At 33.9% G+C, this 18795-nt stretch overlaps 1 long non-coding RNA gene across 1 annotated transcript in view; it reads left to right on the top strand.

Moving 5' to 3' along the window:
• Nucleotides 1–15669: 15669 nt before the first annotated feature.
• Nucleotides 15670–18795, top strand: part of LOC135274806 (uncharacterized) — a 51618-nt gene continuing 48492 nt past the window's right edge. The window contains exons 1-2 of the long non-coding RNA XR_010342544.1: nucleotides 15670–15729; nucleotides 17890–17935. This is a non-coding gene — a long non-coding RNA (uncharacterized LOC135274806). The remainder of the gene's footprint in view (nucleotides 15730–17889; nucleotides 17936–18795) is intronic.

Here is an 18795-nt window from a genome sequence, read left to right on the forward strand (position 1 = left end):
TCTAATGATTATTTCTTTTGCTGTGCAGAATCTCTTTAGTGTAATTAGATCCCATTTGTCTATTTTGGCTTTTGTTACCATTGCTTTTGGTGCTTTAGTCATGAAGTCCTTGTCTATATCTATGTCCTGAATGGTATTGCCTAGCTTTTCTTCTAGGGTTTTTACAGTATTAGGTCTTATGTTTAAATCTTTAATCCATCTGGAGCCAATTTTTGTATAAGGTATAAGGAATGGGTCCAGTTTCAGCTTTCTGCACATGGTTAGTCAGTTTTCCCAACGTTATTTATTAAACAGGGAATCCTTTTCCCATTGCTTGTTTTTGTCAGGTTTGTCAAAGATCAGATGGTTGTAGGTGTGTGGCATTGCCTCCAAGGCCTCTGTTCTGTTCCATTGGTCTATATCTTTGTTTTGGCACCAGTACCATGCTGTTTCAATTACTGTAGCCTTATAATATAGTTTGAAGTCAGATAGCATGATACCTCCAGCTTTGTTCTTTTTGCTTAAGATTGTCTTGGCTATGAAGTCTCTTTTTCGTTCCATATGAAGTTCAAGGTGGCTTTTTCCAGTTCTGTGAAGAAGGCTAATGGTAGCTTGATGGGAATAGCAGTGAATCTATAAATTACTTTGGGCAGTATGGCTATTTTCATGATATTGATTCTTCCTAACCATGAGCATGGAATGTTTTTCCAAGGACAACTTTATAATCAAACCCAAGAGAGTAGTGATGAGATTAAAAAATTAAAAAATGATCAGGACTGACACCCTGTGAGTCATCTTGGGACTCTGAGCAGAATGAAACTCTCTAAAGTATCATGCCAATTTAAATATAAATTTGTAGAAATGTTTATATTAAAAATTTAGGACAAAAATAGTGAAAATTGGAATAACACTAGTCAAGGAAAAATACAGCAGTTTCTAAAGCCTCTCTCTTAATGGTCTACATGAGTTTTTGTGATAATGTTTGTTATGCAAGCTTTTACTCATCTAATAATGGATTTTTATAAATGTTCAGTTTATATTTTTATGTCAATCTTCTAGATTATTTAATTGATATTCAAAATATGACCCAAACATTATGGACCTTTTTTTCAACTCTGATGCTTAAACAACAGTCACTTCATCATATCACATGTTATAAGATCCAGTTTTCTAAAGAATTAAATCATAGCATTTAGTCTGACTTCTCTTATTATGGGAATATACTCTAGGTAATATTTCTATATGTTCTTCTCCCTTCAGTGCACTGCTGCCTGTACTCAGTTGTAAGCTTCCTACAGGCAGTATCTATAAACAGTCTCTGGTTACCTCTCATCTGTATGGTCTTCACTCACTTGGCTGTGACGGCTCAAACAGTGCTCTTTGAACTGTGTATAATCACTTCACTATTTCTAATATTCTCTCGAGCCCTGCTGAAAGTTTTGCCATGGAAATAAATTCATTAGTTTTATTCTTAAATTAGGTTGTCTGATACAAGAGATTTTCCAGGCTCCTTCATGTATTCATTTATTGAATAAAGTTTGTTGAGTACCTTTTTGTCTTAGGCTTATGTCTACATGGTAGAGAACAGCAATGAACCTCAAAACAATTATTGTTTGCATGAATTTTATATCTACTGGTGTCAAAAGGTTTTAAAAAATTATAACTAAGTATTTGGTATGTTGACAACAAATTTTAAAACCGTGGTGGCAAATCTATTACATGAGTGTAGTTAAGGAAGGTCTCACTGAAAAAATGGCATTTCCCAGAAAACAACATTTATATGGGAATAAGCCATGTAGTTGTTAGATATAAATAAATAAATAAAAGATATAGGTAAAAGCAAAAGCCTAGGTAAAGGGTATGAGGCAGAAGCATTCTTTATGTGCTTAAGAAACAACAAGGAGACCAGTGCGGAACAGAGTGAATAAGGGATAAGATAACAGAACATAAAGTCAGTGAATGAGTTTGCACTTGCCAGTTATTAAAGGGCCTCATAGGTGCTATAATTTGAATATGTGTGACCCTGCAAAATTCATATGTTACAACTTAAACCTCAATGTGACTGTATTAAGAAGTGAGGCCTTAGGAAGCAATTAAGTCATGAGGGTGGAGTCTTCATGAATGAGATTAATGACTTTATAAAAGTACTGAAGGGAACTAGCTCAGCTCTTTTACCTCATCTGCTTTTTGACTGTATGAAGACACAACAACAAGGCACCATCTCAAAAGCAGAGAACAGCCCTCACTAGAATACCAACTCTGCTTGCAGCTTGGATTTCCCAGCCTCTAAAATTGTAAAAAGTAAATTTATATTATTTACAAACTACTCAGTCTAAGGTATGATATTATAGTTCAGAAACAGCCTTAGATAATAGGGCTTTGCCTTTTACTTGGAATCTCATGGAAAAACCACTGGAGGATTTTATGTAGTGGATTTATATGGCTGCTGTGTTGAGAATAATTTGTAGAGAAACAAAAGGCAAAACCAGGAAGAACAGGTGGGAGGTCAGAATAATAATCCAGGCAGGAGATTATGATGACTTTGGTAAGAGTGGCAGTGGTGAAAGAAAAAGTGGTAAAATTCTAGATTTTTATTATATAATTAAAGTAGAGACAAGAGGGACTCCACATAAATTGGTTTCCATGTGTGTAAGGAAGAAAGATGACAGCAAACACTTTGGCTGGAACAGTAAGAAGAATGATGTTCTATAAGCCTTGAGACTGAAACCTATAGATAAGAAAGAAAGTGTAGATAAAGGGGTATAATACAAGAGATTTCAAGGACTGTGATATTTAGAAGTAGTCAGAGAGGTAGAAATAGAACTAGGGGAGAGTGATGTTACTGAAGTCATGTGAAGAAATTATGTTAAAAAGAAGGCGTAATTGTGTCAAACCAGATGAGGACCAAAGATCCACGGACGTAGCAAAATGGAAAACATTGGTACACTTAAATAACAGCTACTTTTGGTGGAGTGGTTGAGCTAAAATTCTATTGCTATGGGAACAGGAGAAAATCAGAGAAGACCTAGATACAGTGTGTATTGATAGCTCTTTTGAGCTTATGTTGTAAAGAAAGAGAGAAGAGAAGTGGAGAAGAAACTGGAGAGGGTCATGTAATTTTTAAAAAGGGGGCTTTTTTTTTTAGAAGGAAAATCACCTACATGAGGTTCTGGTGAACATTGGTGGGGTTGCACAGGAGCATAGTTAGCTGATTTACATTAAGGAGAGGGAAGGTGAAGTATATGGGTGCATCTCCATGCTGATGAGATGGTAGATGTGGTGGTGGGACACGGGGAACAATATTTTCAGATTGCTTCTACAATTTCAGTGAAATATAATCAAGATTATCAAAGAGATTGAGTATGAGGGAGAGTTTGATGCTTGAGAAGAGGGTAGAAATATTAGAAAAAAATGAAACAGACTGAGGAAATGTAAGTCTGCCTGACAGCACTGTAAGTCTAGTGGAAATGGTCATGAATTTCAAGTGCAATGAGTTAGTATAGATTTGCACTCAATTTACCTGCTGTGATGTAGGCACAAAGGAGGCGGGGTTTAAATACTACTTTACCACTTATAAGCTGTGTGTTCCTGGAAGACTTACTAACTTCTCCAAGCTCCTATTTTCTTATTTATTTTTACAGGTGTGTTGTAAGACTCAAATGAGATAATATATGTATACTGCAGTGATTAGGAGCTTGAATACTGGAATTAGTCTGATTGGGTTTAAATCCTGATTCCTATCATAGCACAAGAGAGAGAGTCAAAGGAAATGTGGGTCTATACAAAAGTAATGTTTATAATTACAAACCATGGGCTCTAAGTGGTGTAAGGAGGAAAATAAGAATATGAAATAGGATAAGAGAGGACAGTGAACACATGATTGACTCGGTTGAGTTTGTTTGTTTAGGAGTCAGCTTACTAGCTAGAAAAATAGAAGGCAGTCACAGAGTAGAACACTGAAAGCTGAGATTATGGAAGGAGTAAAGTAATTAATAGAACCTTGAAAAAAAATATGTCACATAAGGTGGAGGAATAGATTAACAAAGAAGAGGTCAAGAAGCTCAATGTCAACCAGTATCATCTATGTGGGTACTGAGATCCCTAAGAAGTATGATGGGAAGTGGTGTTGGTAAGAATAACAAGAAGGCAAAGCTAAAAATACTAAAGGAAAGAGTGAGTTCTATAAATGACTGTAGCAAGGAAGAAAGTATGGATAATTTCATGGCAAGATTTTCAAAGACAGGGAAACGTTAAGGAGAAATACGGGGGAAAAAAGCGAGTAAGATACCACCTTACCTTGAAGCCTAATAGTACAAGAGATGTCAGAGAGAAAAAAAAAAGCCCCCACTTGATAGAGATCAGAGAAAATTTGAACTGCCTAGCTTCCTAAGACTCAAACTTCATATTCTACGTCATAAACAAGCTAATCAATTCTGCCACACTTTGTAGGAATGTACTCTACAACTCATCCATCTGCTATATTACAGCATTATGCTGCATCCTTAGAGGATGCTGTTGAAAATAAAAGGTCAATACATGTAATAATGGAGTCAAAAGAGTGTGAAAATACTGCAATAGGGCATCCTCAGAAAAAATGTTTAGAGTAATCAACTAAGTACATATCTAAAAAGTTAGCGTTAATAGTAGAATAAATATGAAACATGATTTTCTTTTAAATAGCTACATTTTTCTGGTTCTTATCAATTTTTTTTACATTGATACAGGAATCATTCAAGGAAAAACTTACAGATACTGTTTTCTCTGTATTACAGAGTATGTGTGAAAATACATATATACTTTTCCTATAATATATATTTCATATATACATAAACACATTACTGTAATTAGTAATTAGAAACTATCACAGGAAAATACATTCCATAATATATATTCTCCCTGTGTATATATATATATACACACACACACATATGTGTGTGTACACATATATATGCACACACATATATATATGTACACAGATACATACACATCCCTATTCTTTTAACATGTTTTGAATATAGAAATCTATAAATATATGAATAATGATTTTATAAATTTAGAATTTTAATTTTTAAAAAATTTTTGGGTATAGGAACCAAGTATCACAATTCTAAATAAAGATGAGATCCACCACTTGCATGACTCTGCCTCACTCACCTTACCCTAACCCCAGTCCTGGTTTCAATAAAAATTTATTGACAAATGCAGGCAGCTGACCTGCAAACCACAGTTTGCCAATTTTATTTTTTAAATACTGCATTAAAATATTATTTAAGTTGATTACTGAATTTTTTACACCCTCTTGAAATTTATGCCTGAAGAATAGATTTTACTCACATCATGCTATTCCAAGACTGAAAAAATTTTGAAGCAATAATAGCAAGATGGAAGAATAGGAGCTTACAGTCATCATATTGCCACAGAAATATTAATTTTGATAACTATCCAAAGACAGAAATACTTCTCTGAGAACCTGAGGTTCCAGTAGAGAGAGTCCCTAACCCTGTCCTAGCAAATAATCTGAAAAGAAACACATTAAAGAGGGTAAGAAGAACAATTTTACTTTATCTTTGTCACCTCTACCACAGCTCGAGAGAGATCCCCTTGGCCCATGACTTGTCTTATGGGAAAGTATAAGCAGAGTGGGCACAGTATTAGTCTGTTCTTACACTGCTACAAGTTCATACCTGAGACTGGGTAATTTATAAAGGAAAGAGGTTTAACTAACTCACAGTTCCACATGGCTGGTAAGGCCTCAGGAAACTTACAATCGTGGCGAAGGTACCTCTTCACAGGGGAAAATGCCCCTTATTAAACCATCATATCTCATGAGAATTCACTCACTATCATGAGAACAGTAGTGAAGGAAAATTCCCCATGATTCAATTACCTCCTCACTAGGTCCCTCCCATGACATGTGGGGACTATGGGGTTACAATTCAAGATGAGATTTGGATGGGCACACAAAGCCAAACCATATCAGGAGTCCAGTCTCACTAGCCTTGCAGAATGCCATCCAAAAGGGTTGCTTCTGTCTTTCCCTACTCAGATTATTGAGGAGACAGGCACAACTGAACAGCCTGAGAGAAGTAGGACTAAGAACAAGGAAAAAGGGCAGGGCTTACAGAAACTGCCACATGGATCTTAAAAACTGCCCACAGATCCCAGTAACTGGCTTACAGTCTCCACCAAGAGACCCACCCACGAATTCCGTGGTATGTATCACCTGTAGCTGCCCCCTCCTGGCCAATGTGTGCCCCAGTTCTCTGTACATTTCCTCAAAACAATGCACATAGCCTCCATACAAGGCATTGGCAAATTCTTGCAGATAGTACATGAATATGAGCAGCTGGCTCAACTTTGCAAGAGTGGAAGAAAGTGCACAACTGTGAACACTTAAGGGGACTTTCCTGGAGATGAAAATGAAAGGCTGTCAGCATTCAGACAGAGTTTGCAGGAATAAGAAAAAGCATACAATCCTAAGACTCTCTTCCTAAAAGAGGGGAAAAAGAGAAATAGGACAAGTACATTAATGTATAATGCCAGAGAGACTCCAAATACTTCTAGGTAGACTGATGAAGGTCTTTCTATCTCTCTCAAAGCCAGTTAGTAAAAACTGGAGAAGGAAATTGTTCCTTCAAATTCAAAGATGCAACAAAACATTTTAAGAAAAACAAAACATCAAAAACATAACACCACCAAAGAAACAAAATCAAGCTCCAGTGGCTAACCATAAACAAATGAGGATTTATGATTTTAATGACAAAGAAAAATCTTTTAAGAAGCTCAGTTAGCTACAAGAATAAAGACATAGACAACAGTATCGAGAAAACAATACATTAACAAAATTAGAAATTCAATAAAGAGATTAGAAACTATAAAAAAGAACCAAAAACATTCTGGAGCTGAAGAACGCAATGACTGAAATTAAAAATTTAATAGACAGCTTCAACAGCAGACTCAAGTAAACATAAGAAATATTTAAAGAACTCAAAGATAGATTATTTGAAATTATCCAGTCAGAGAAACAAAGGGAAAAAAGAATGAAAATAGTGAAGAAAGACTGTATGACTTATGGGTCATCAATTAAGTAAAACAATGTATGCATTATAGGAATTCCAGAAAAATCAGATAAAGAGAAAAAGGAAGGAAGCTTATTTTAAAAAGTAATGACAGAATAATTCCCAAATCTTGGGGAGACATTAACATTCAGGCCCATGATGCCCAAAGAACTTTAAGTAGGGTGAATATTAAGAAATCTTCACCAAGACACATTATAATTAAATGTCAAATGTTAAATACAAAGAGAGAGGCTTGAGGGAGAAGAGGAAAGCAACTTGTCACGTACCAGGGAAGCTCCATAATATTATATGCAGATTTCTCAGAAGAAACTTTGCAGATCAGCAGAGAGTGGGATGATAGATTCAAAGTGCTGGGGGAAAAAAATTCAACTAGGAATACTTTACCCAATAAGCTATCTTTCAGAAGTAAGAAGAGTTAAAGAATTTCCCAGACAAAGCTGAGGGAGTTAATTATGACCAGATTTGCCTTACAAAAAATGCTAAATGGAGTTTTTAAAGTTGAAAAAAAAAAAACACTACATAGCAACATGAAAGCACATGAAAGTATAAAATATCCTGCTATATATATCAGGTACATAGTCAAATTCAGAATATTCTGAGACTGTAATGGCAATTAATAAATAACTTATAATGCTAGCATAAAAGTTAAAAGACACAAGTACTAAAAATAGCTAAAGCAACAACAATTTATTAATGGACACACACTATAAAAAGATATAAATTGTAACATCAGTAAAATAAAATGTTTGTGGGGGAAGTAAAAGTGTAGATTTTTTTGTGTACCATTGAAGTTGAGCTGTTATCAGCTTAAAATAAACTGTTACAACTATAAAGTATTTTATGCAACCCTTACATTAATAACAAAGAAAAATCTAATTGATCGATGAAAGATAAAGAAAAAATAAACCATAACACTACAAAAAAGTCATCAAATCACAAAGAAAAATAGCAAGAGAAAAAAGAAACAAAGAAACTATAAAACATTCAGAAAACATGAAGACAATCACAATAACAATTCCTTATCTATAAAAAATTACTTCAATTACTTTATATGTGAATGGATTAAATTTTCCAATCAAAAGATACAGAGTGGTTAAATGGGTAAAAAAAAAAGACAAACAAACCAACCTCACTATATGCTGCCTACAGGAGACTCACTTTAATTTTAAAGATACGCATAGGCTAAAAATGGAGGAATGGAAAAACATATTCCATGCAAATGGTAAACAAAAGAGCAGGGATGGCTATATTTATATCATATAAAATAGATTTTAGGTCAAAACCTGTCATAAGAGACCAAGAAGGTCATTATATAATGATAAAGGGATCAATTCATCAAGAAGACACAACTATTATAAAAACATATATATACAATCACCATTGGAACATCTAACTATATAAAAGAAATATTAATGGAACTAAAAAAAGAAATAGATAGAAATACAATAAGTGCAGGGGATTAAAAAATCCACTCATAGTATTGGATAGATCATCCAAACAGAAAGCCAATAAAAATAGAAATAGCAGACTTGAATAACACTATAGATCAAATGGATATAATGGATATATACAGAAAATCCAGCAAGAGCAGCATACATATTCTTCTTAAGTACACATGAAACATTCTACAAGATAGATGATATGTTAGGCCACAAAACGACCCTAACAAATTTAAGATTGACATTGTATCAAGTATCCTTTCTGACTACAATGGTATGAAACTAGAACTCAATAACAAAAGGAATACCAGAAAATTCACAAATATGTACAAATTAAACATCACACTCCTGAACAACCAATGGGTCAAGATAGAAATCAAAAGGAAAATTTTAAAAATAATATTTAGACAAAACTGGAAACACAGCATTCCAAAATTTATGGGATGCAGCAAAAGCAGTTTCAGAGGGAAGTTTATAGCAATAAATACCTACATTAGGAAAAAAGGAAGATCTCAAATAAACAACCTAACTTTATGCCCAAGGGACCTTGGAAAAGTATAAACTAAGCCCAAAGGAAGGAAATAACAATGATTAGAAGAGAAATAAATGAAAAAGAGATTAGAAAGCAAGAGAAAATACCAATAAAATAAGGTGTTTATTTTTTTGAAAAGATAAACGAATTTGACAAATAATTAGCTAAATTAAGAAAAGAAGAAAGAAGACTTAAAATTATAAATGAAAAAGACACATTGCCATAGAAATACAAAGGATCATGAAAATACTATAAACAATTATATGCCAACAAATCAGATAACCTAGAAGAAATGAATAAATTCCTAGAAACATACAACCTACCAATTCTAAATTATGAAGAAAGAGAAAATCTTAACTGGCCAATAATAAGTATGGAGATTGAATTAGTAATCAAAAACCTATCAATAAAGAAAAACTCAGCACCAGATGGTTTCATGGGTGAATTCTGTAAAATATTTATAAAATAATTAATTCAAATTATTCTCAAACTCTTCCAAGAAAATAAAGAGGAAGGAATATCTGCAAGCCTATTTTATGAGGCTGCCAGCATTTCCCTGACATCAAAACCAGACAAGGACACAATAAGAAAAGTATAGATCAATATCCCCAATGAACACAGAAGCAAAAATCCTCAGTAAAATGCTAACAGACCAAGTTCAACAGCATATACGATGATCAAGTGGGGATTTATCCATGGGGTTGTTCAAGGATGGTTGAACATACACAAATCAATAAATGTAATACACCACATTAACAGAATAAATAACAAAATTTATATTATTATCTCAATAGATGCAGAAAAAGCATTTGACAAAGTTCAACATCCTTTCATGATGAAAACTCAACAAATTAAATATAGAAAGCATGCATCTCAACATAAAAAGGTCACACATGACAAGCCCACAGCCAACATCTTACTCAATTATGAAAGGCTGAGAAAATGGAAAGATATTCTATATTTACAGATTAGAAGTATTAGTGTTGTTAAAATGTTTATATTATCCAAAACAATCTACAGATTCAATGCAATCTCTATCAAAATTCAGTGGCATTCTCTGCAGAAATAGAAAAAGCAATCCTAAAATTTATATGGAATCATGAAATACCATGGATAGCTTAAGCAATCTGGAGATAGAAGAACAAGCATGTGGAGGCATCACATTTCCTGATTTCAAAATATACTACAAAGCTATAGTAATAAAAACATTGTGGTACTGGCATAACACCAGACAGATAGACTTCAGAGACTAGTAGACCCATAGAATAGAGAGTGAAGAAATAAACCAATCCATATCTGGTCAACTAATCTTTAACAAGGATGCCATACACAATAGAGAAAAGATAATCTCTTCAATAAATATTATTGGGAAAACTAGATATCCATAGGCCAAAAAAATGTAATTGCACCTTCATACTATACCATATACAAAAATCAACCTGAATTAAGGACTTAGACATAAGCTCAAAAACTATAAAACTCATCAAAAAACATAGAGGAGAAGGTCCTTGGCATTGGTCTTACAAACAGTTTGTTGAATATGACACTAACAGCACACAAAAGCAAAAATAAACAAATGGGATTACAACAAACTCAAAAGCTTCTCCACAAATAAGGAAGCAATCAACAAAATAAAAAGTCAACCTATGAAATGGGAAGAAATATTTGTGAACCATTTATCTGATTAGGAGTTAATATCCAAAATATATAAGAAATAACAGAAAAAGAAAAAAAAATCCAGTTTTTAAAAAAATGGGCAAGGGACCTAAATAGACATTTTTCCAAATAAGACATACAAACATTCAAGTATATAAAAAATTCTCCACATCTCTAATCAGTAGAAAAATGCATATTAAAACCACAATGAGCTAGTACCTCACACCTGTTAGAATGGCTTCTATTAAAGACACAAAAGATAACAAGTTTTAGCAAGGATGTAGAGAAAAGGGAACCCTAGTATGCTGTTTGGGGGGAATGTAAGTTGGTACAGACATTATGGAAAATAGCATGAAGGTTCCTCAAAAAATTATAAATAGAACTATCATATGACCCAGCAGTCCTACTTCCAGGTATTTATCCTAAGGAATTAAAATCAGGATCTTAAAGACATACCTGTACTCCTATGTTCACTGTAGCATTTTTCACAATAGCCAAGATATTGCTCATAGAGAGAAGAATAAATATAGAAATTGTGGTACGCACACACACACTTTCTCCCTTTTTCTCTCCCTCTATCTCTCTCACATACACACATGCACACACGCACACATACACAAAATATTCATCCTTAACAAAGAAGGAAATTCTGTCATTTACAACAATATAGATGGACCTGGTAGAAATTATGCCAAGTGAAATAAGACAGACACAGAAAGGCAAATACTATATAATCTCATTTATATGTGGAATCTGAAATAGTCAAACTCATAACAGCAGAGAGTAGAATGGTGGTTACCAGAGGCTGAGGAAAGAGGACATGGGGAGATGTTGATCAAAGTGTACAAAGTTTCAGTTATGCAAAATCAATCAGCTCTAGATAGCTAATATACATCATGGTGACTAAAGGTAATAATACTGTATTGCATACTGAAAATTTGCTAAGTAGGTAGATCCTAAATGTTCTCATCCCCAAAATAAATAAACAACTATGTTAAATAATGAATATGTTAATTAGGTTGATTGTAGTGATTATTTCACAATGTATATATACATACACCAAATCATTAAGTTAAATATATACAATTTTAAAATATTTAGGATATTTAAAGGCCCTGAAAATTAATGTTTATTAATATTTTCACTTCTGCATTCCTCACAAATCCTGCCTCACTTTACACAGAGACACAGACAGTTACTACACATACACACGCCTTAAAGTACCAAGCAGTTACTCATTCCATTCATTTCAGTACAAAAACTTCCTGGGCACCTGCTGACTCTTCGCATGCCAACTGTGTCCATGCAATATCTATTAGTGAAGTTATCTTGGGGCAAACAGGCAGCCCAGGAGGTTTGGCAATTATAACCAGCAGTTACTAAAATGGTGTTGAAATTATTTAAAGCAGTCTTTATAAGATTTTTTAAATATCCTTTGAAACAATTTCACCTCTGGAATGGCTAAACTGAGGTGATCCTCACAGAAAAATTAAGTCACCAAGAATAATATGATAATAAGCCATGACAACACATAGCATCTTTATATCCATAATGTTAAGCTAATGGGAGAAGTACAAAAGTTTCAACTCTCTCACCATTGAGTCCGGAATTAATAAAAACTTAGGACAGAACAAATTAAGAAGTGAAAAATTTAATACCATAATTAGTAGTGAAAAATGTAAAAATTAGTAATCATTGAAGAAGTTATTACCATATGTTTAATGTATTAACTGTAGTATTAAAACTATATTATATTATTTTGTCAGATTATATAAGGAGTGAGATTGTTCTAGAGTGTAAGCTACTACCTGAGAGGAAGATTAGGTTTTCAGGAAGCCTCATTATTTAGGCCATATTTAACTGTATATTAGTTCTGTATTATGGTTTGTGTATTGGAAGGTCTGATTCAATTGTAAAAATAGGTTTTTTAAGGTGAGGTGCCAAATGAGGTGTCAAAAAACAATATTTAGTAACTGGTAATTACAGGTCACTAAATAAATCTGGAGCCTTTATACCTCCTACGATCTTGTAAGATTTTAGGAGACAGACCTGGGAAAGTTAAGGTGACCCTCATAGATCTTAGAACACTCTCCCAGTCAAGAGATACACTCATGTCAAAGACCCTCAGAATATCAGGTAAATTTCAGATTATTCCCAGGATACTAGTGTGTGCTAATGGGACAAATACATTAATGACTAGAAAATCTTGAAGAAAACAAGAAATGCAGCCTATCTAAAGTAGTCAGGATTTTTGTAACTTATCATGACTTAATACAGGGAATATTCTTTTTCATTTATTCATTTGTCACAAAATATTAAATATCCACATTGTAGCAGGCACTGATACATATTAAATATACAATGTGGATATTAATAAAATAATATTCAATAAAATATTAAGTATCCACATTGTAGCAGGCACTGAGATATACTCCACTTTTAAGGTTTATATTAGAGAAAAGACTAAATATAGACACATAAATGTATATGCACACACATAGATGAAACTAACTCAAAATTAAGTTAAATGCTATGAAAGAAATTCAAAAGAGACTGAAGATATCATGGGGGCTGAGAAACACCTTTACAAAGCCAGGAAGGACCTCTTTGAGGAAGGGACATTGGCACCAACTAAAACAAAAAAACAACCTTGAGAAGCTTACTGGGAAAAAAACATTCTAGGGAAAGGCTGCAGCATGTGTAGAAACATCTCTTGGAGCAGAGTATAAATTTGGCATCGTCAAGAAACAGAAAAATTCTATCAGAGCTTGACCATCGGGGAGGAGGGTAGATGTCATACATGCACACCTCAATTTCCCTGGACTTACATAGCATGCAAAATTGGAATACAGAGCAATCGAAATTGTGCACAGAGGTATCGACATGGATAAGCATTCAGAATCATAGTCTCACTAAGATTAGTTTGGATAGCATAAAATTTATCTCTTTTGAGTATCAGCTTAATAATTTTTAATAAATACATATATAATTGTGCAACCAACACCCCCCCAATTTAAAACATTTTCATCATCCCAAAAAGTTGCCTCATGTTCTTTGCAGTTGACTTCCACTCTGTTAATCAGCCCCAGGCAACCAGTGATCTGTGTTTTTTCTTCATAGATTTACCTTTTCTAGAAGTATCATATAAATTTAAACATACAATGTGTAGTCTTGTGTCTGGCTTCTTTCACTTGGCATAATGTTTTTGAGGTTACTCTGTTGTTTCCTGTATGCATAATTCATGGTTTTTATTGCTGAATTTTATTCCATCGTATGGATATACCACATTCTCTTTATTCATTTACCAATTGATGGACATTTATGTTGTTCCCAATTTTGAACTATTATACATAATACTGCTATAAACATTGGTTGACAAATCTTTTTATGAACACAAGTTTTAGTTAGCTACCTAGAAGTGAAATTATTTGGTTGGTTATACAGTAGCTCTGTGATTATCATTTTAAGCAATTGGTGTACTGTTTGAGTCATATGTTTTTAATTCCTTGCTCATAAATTGGTTTTGGAGGATAATAATAATTATGAGAGAGTCTGTGGGAATAATTAATGGAATCTGTAGAATTCTCATCTCTTTCTAACCTGACACCGTAATATCACAAGGAACCTGGATATGAAAATAGCAGCTACTGCCACTTACTTGGAAATAAAATATCATGAGAACAAAGTGGACAACTTGTAGGTTTTTGAGGGCTTCACGTAATTATTTTAATGAACCTCTCAGTTCATCACATTAATGATGAACATTTTAATGGAATGTTAAAGTCTGTTATAGAAAATATTTTTCTAATTCTTCAAACTAAAGTTTGTGCAATTCTAACCAGTGTGGAAATCTACCTTGTGATAACCAGAAATATTCCTCCACCATGAGGTCCAAAATGTAAGTTTTCCTTTTCTCCTAATGAGAACTATTTCCAAGACATTAACCTATTTCTTGGCTATCATCTACATCCGGACAATGGAATTTTCCTATAATAACTTCAGATCTCAGAAATTTAAAAGGTAAATGAAATGCTAAATTTTCCTACTAGTAGAGGGTGGCAAAACTGATGAAGACAATGTGCAATGACTTTCTATATGAGGCAGAAACATGCACAACGCATAAAGAAAAAGAAACTAAAAATATCTGATGTTGTTATAAAGGAAAGCAGAGCCAAAAGCAATTTGTCTGTGCTTCTTGCCCATCTGTGTGGCTCCTTCACTTAAACAGCCAATGCAGTCAAATCTGATTTGCTTTCCTGTTATAAAAGTTGTGGCTTAACTAGGAGCTATGCTGAAATGTCTAGATAAAGACATCTTTACATAAATACTGTATATATGTCTATGTTTTACACATATGCTTTCTACATGTGATTTTTGTACACACACCCTGTCTTCCCATCTCAGGTAATGTGTTAGCACATGAGACATATCTAAAGGGAAGCCTTTCTTCTAGAGCTGGGAGAATTGTTCTTTCTTCTAAACTTGACTGTAACACTAGCAAAGCTACAGAGAATGAGTTATTTCTCTGGTCTCATTTCAGAAAAGAAAGGTACCTTCATTGCACTCAAGATTGGAAGAAATAAACTGAACACTTATAAAAACACCCCTGGGTAGACAGGAGGTATATGTACTGTGGTCTTTGCCCATCAAATTGGGAGCTAAAAAACTGTGATTTGTTCCACATTATTGAGTTCTTCCCATGAGGAACTAAACACAACATCCAGATAGCCTTTCCTTCAGACTAGTGTTCCAACCAGCTGACCACTCTAGCTATAAACATTTGCCCCGGCTGTATTTTCCCACTCCTGGATGATTGTCTGCCTGGCAATGAGACGACAGGAGCGCTAAGCCAAAATATCCTTATGTGGGCATAGCTGCCTCTTCATGGCAGAGCCAATTTGGATCCCATCCATTGGCAGGGATGTCCCAGAAGCAGCCAATTTTAGTTCAGCCTCTTTAAAACTCTGGATTGTAAACAAACAGTAGGAGTTTCTTTCCACAGTGGAAGGAAGAATAATGAGAAGAAGGATGCAGAAGAGAGGGGGTAAGTGAGGCTAGCACCTAGTTTACCAGAGAAATTAGAAATGAAAAAATGGGCTGGAAACCTCCAGAGACTCTAACTGATAATGCCCCAGATCTTTCAGCTTTTAAAGACTATGAACTGCATGTAGCTCTTTCCTCCTTTTCTTCCATACTCCTTTAAATTTCCATGTCATTGATTGGTCCTCTCCATAATTGTCTTGGTCTTTTCTTGATATTTGAAACAGTAGGTCAAAATTGGACATGTCTGGTAGGTGGTTGCTGGTCTAGTAGTAAAGGGTAGTAGCTGTAATTTCCCAGTTTGAATAGTGTTCATGATTTTAAGAGTTTCATAAACAAATCTTCATCAAATAAATGTTTTTAAAAAATCATTATTGATTAGATTCAACATAATTAAGGAATGTCCAGTCATATCTCCTGCACAAATTAATGCCTTCTAGAATCAAGCACAACATACATATGTAAGTCTTGCATGACATACTGCTCTGCAATGTGATGGAATCAACACACCAAGGTGTTTGAAGTCAGGTGGCTAACCTAGGGTTTAAAGTTCACATTATTTACTAGTTAACTATAGGTGCTAAAGCAATGTTCTTGAAGTCTCTGTGTCTTGATCTCCTCTTAATGAAATGGGAATCATAATAATAATAATTTTACAGGGTTGGTGTAAAAACGAAATGACTGCCTGCACTCAATACAACAGCTATTATGATTATTATTAGTTATATGATGATTAATTTTTTATATGCTACTGATCAAATGAATGTGAAATTGCTAGTAGCCAGCTCACTATATTAGTATAACAAAAATTATTTCAATTTGGTTTAAGTGCAATACTGGTGGTCAATAATATCATCTTTTCTTAAAATTTAATGCATTGAGCACTGTCAATTACAATGCAAAAAATGCAAGTAACCCAATTGGACTATCCATTAGCTGAGAAAATATAAAATGAAAAAGGCACCTTAATTCAGGATCACTTATGAATGTGGTTGTATACTATTGATAGAATTTATATGCATTTAGAAAAAAAATAGTATGTTTTATTTAGATATGTTTATTTAGATTACCAAAGAAAATGCTTAGCATACATATGGATTGATGGGCCCTATCCGATAACTTTTATCACTCCTCAAGGGCCCTCAGCACATGGGCTGAGGATCACTAATGTTGGTTAAGGTTACAATAGACAGGGGAGATTTACACTTACAGATCTGCTTGACAAGTGGAAATGCTAACCTGCTCTTTCCCAGGATTTTAGAAAAGCATTTGAAATATTTCACAAGATAAATGAAAATGGGATAAACACAAGGCCTTAAGGAAAATATACTTCTGGTGCGTTTATTAAGCACTTGGATCTGATGCATGACACCTGCTTAAAACTCAAAGAATTATCACAGGCTTTGCCGAGGAAGAAAGAACAAGAATTATGACTGCACACAGGCTCATACTTCAGCAAGTCAATGTTTTTAAATCAATGAAAAACAATCCAATCATTGTGTTTGCTACAAAGGGAAAGCAATGTAAGATGACATACAGTATTTCAAGCTGTTCAAATTACTGATGGCAGAGTGGCAAGATATATATCCATTAAAACCAAATAGTTCTTTCAAAATATGTTGGCCAACAGAGATAAATAATGTTTCTCTGAAGCGAAAATAATGTCTCTCCTCAGAAGTTTGGACCGTATAATGGTTTTAGCCACAAGTATCTCTTGCTTATTTAGGGAATTTACATTTTCTACCTTCATTCAGAAACTCTTGAGTTAGATCAACAAAATTCATCTTCTACCTCAACAAAAAAGCATGTGCATTAAGTATCAAAGTATGTGTGTTTCTACAGTAGGCTCACTGATGGTCTTATTCCTATTCATAAATTTGTCATAGTGAATGAGTAGAGTGTGAGTAAACAAAACGTGTTGAATGTAGAGGCTACTCTCACAAGAATTTTGCATCATCTGTGGGCCATGTTTAAGAGCATCTTTGTGAGGAAGAGGTACATACAATTTCTCTTTTTTTCTTGATTCTTCTCTTAGCAGCATTATAATTAATAAACACAAAAAGGTAACATTGATACATATAGTATTAAATCACCATCCATTTGTCTTTAAAGATTTGCATTCTCCTAATCATTGAAAACAATTCTTTCTTCTTTATCTGTATAGAAAGTTGAAAGTAGCTGATTTGGGACCACAGAATATTGGCCAATCAGTAGCATATACTGATTCTACGTGTCCAAAACTTAAACAAATTTGTTCTATACAAGGATTTTGTTGATACAAGTGATGATTAAAAATATTACCTCAGTGCTATTTCAAACTCCATCCCTCTCGACTGTAACCTATACAAATTCTTACAACATATATCCTAAAAAAGAGATATATTAAATCTTTCACAACTGGAAAAAAATTCCTCTTTCTAATCCCTCCTATCATATTCCCCTCAAGAACTTCATCATAATAGTGAAGTCCAAATTTAGACTTCTATTTTCATCAAAAACCTGGAAAAATCCAAAAGACACTTATAAATTAAGTTTGATAAAGATACCAAATACACAATATTGATGTTCATTGAAGATGAGAATATAGCATGGTAGTTTTTAAACAAAATGTGAAATGTAAAAAATATATGATAAAGTGAATGATTGTCCTTAGTCTTTTGTTATTATCATTATTGTTGTGTTTGTTTTTTGTTTTGTTTTGAAATGGGGTCTCTCACTGTCACCCAGGCTAGAATACAGTGTCAAAATCAGTGTTCACTAAAGCTTTGGCTTCCTTGACTCAGAGATCTTCCTGCCTTAGCCTCCTGAGTAGCTGGGACAACAGGCACGTCACCACACTTGGCTAGTAAAAATATATATTTTTTTATAGAGATGGGTTCTTTATATGTTGCCTAGGCTGGTCTTGAACTCCTGGGCTCAAGCAATCTTCATGCCTTAGCCTGTCAAAATGCTGTTACTACAGAAGGGACCCACTGTGCATGGTTGGTTCTAATTCTTTATGAGGAAAACCACATAGGATACTAAAGTTGTAAAAATGACCAATGTTTGTAGTGGACAATAGTATAAATAT

The sequence above is a fragment of the Aotus nancymaae genome, unplaced genomic scaffold (assembly GCF_030222135.1).
Source record: "Aotus nancymaae isolate 86718 unplaced genomic scaffold, 86718_ANA_hifiasm-v0.15.2.pri h1tg000014l, whole genome shotgun sequence".
NCBI classification, from domain to species: Eukaryota; Metazoa; Chordata; class Mammalia; order Primates; family Aotidae; genus Aotus; species Aotus nancymaae.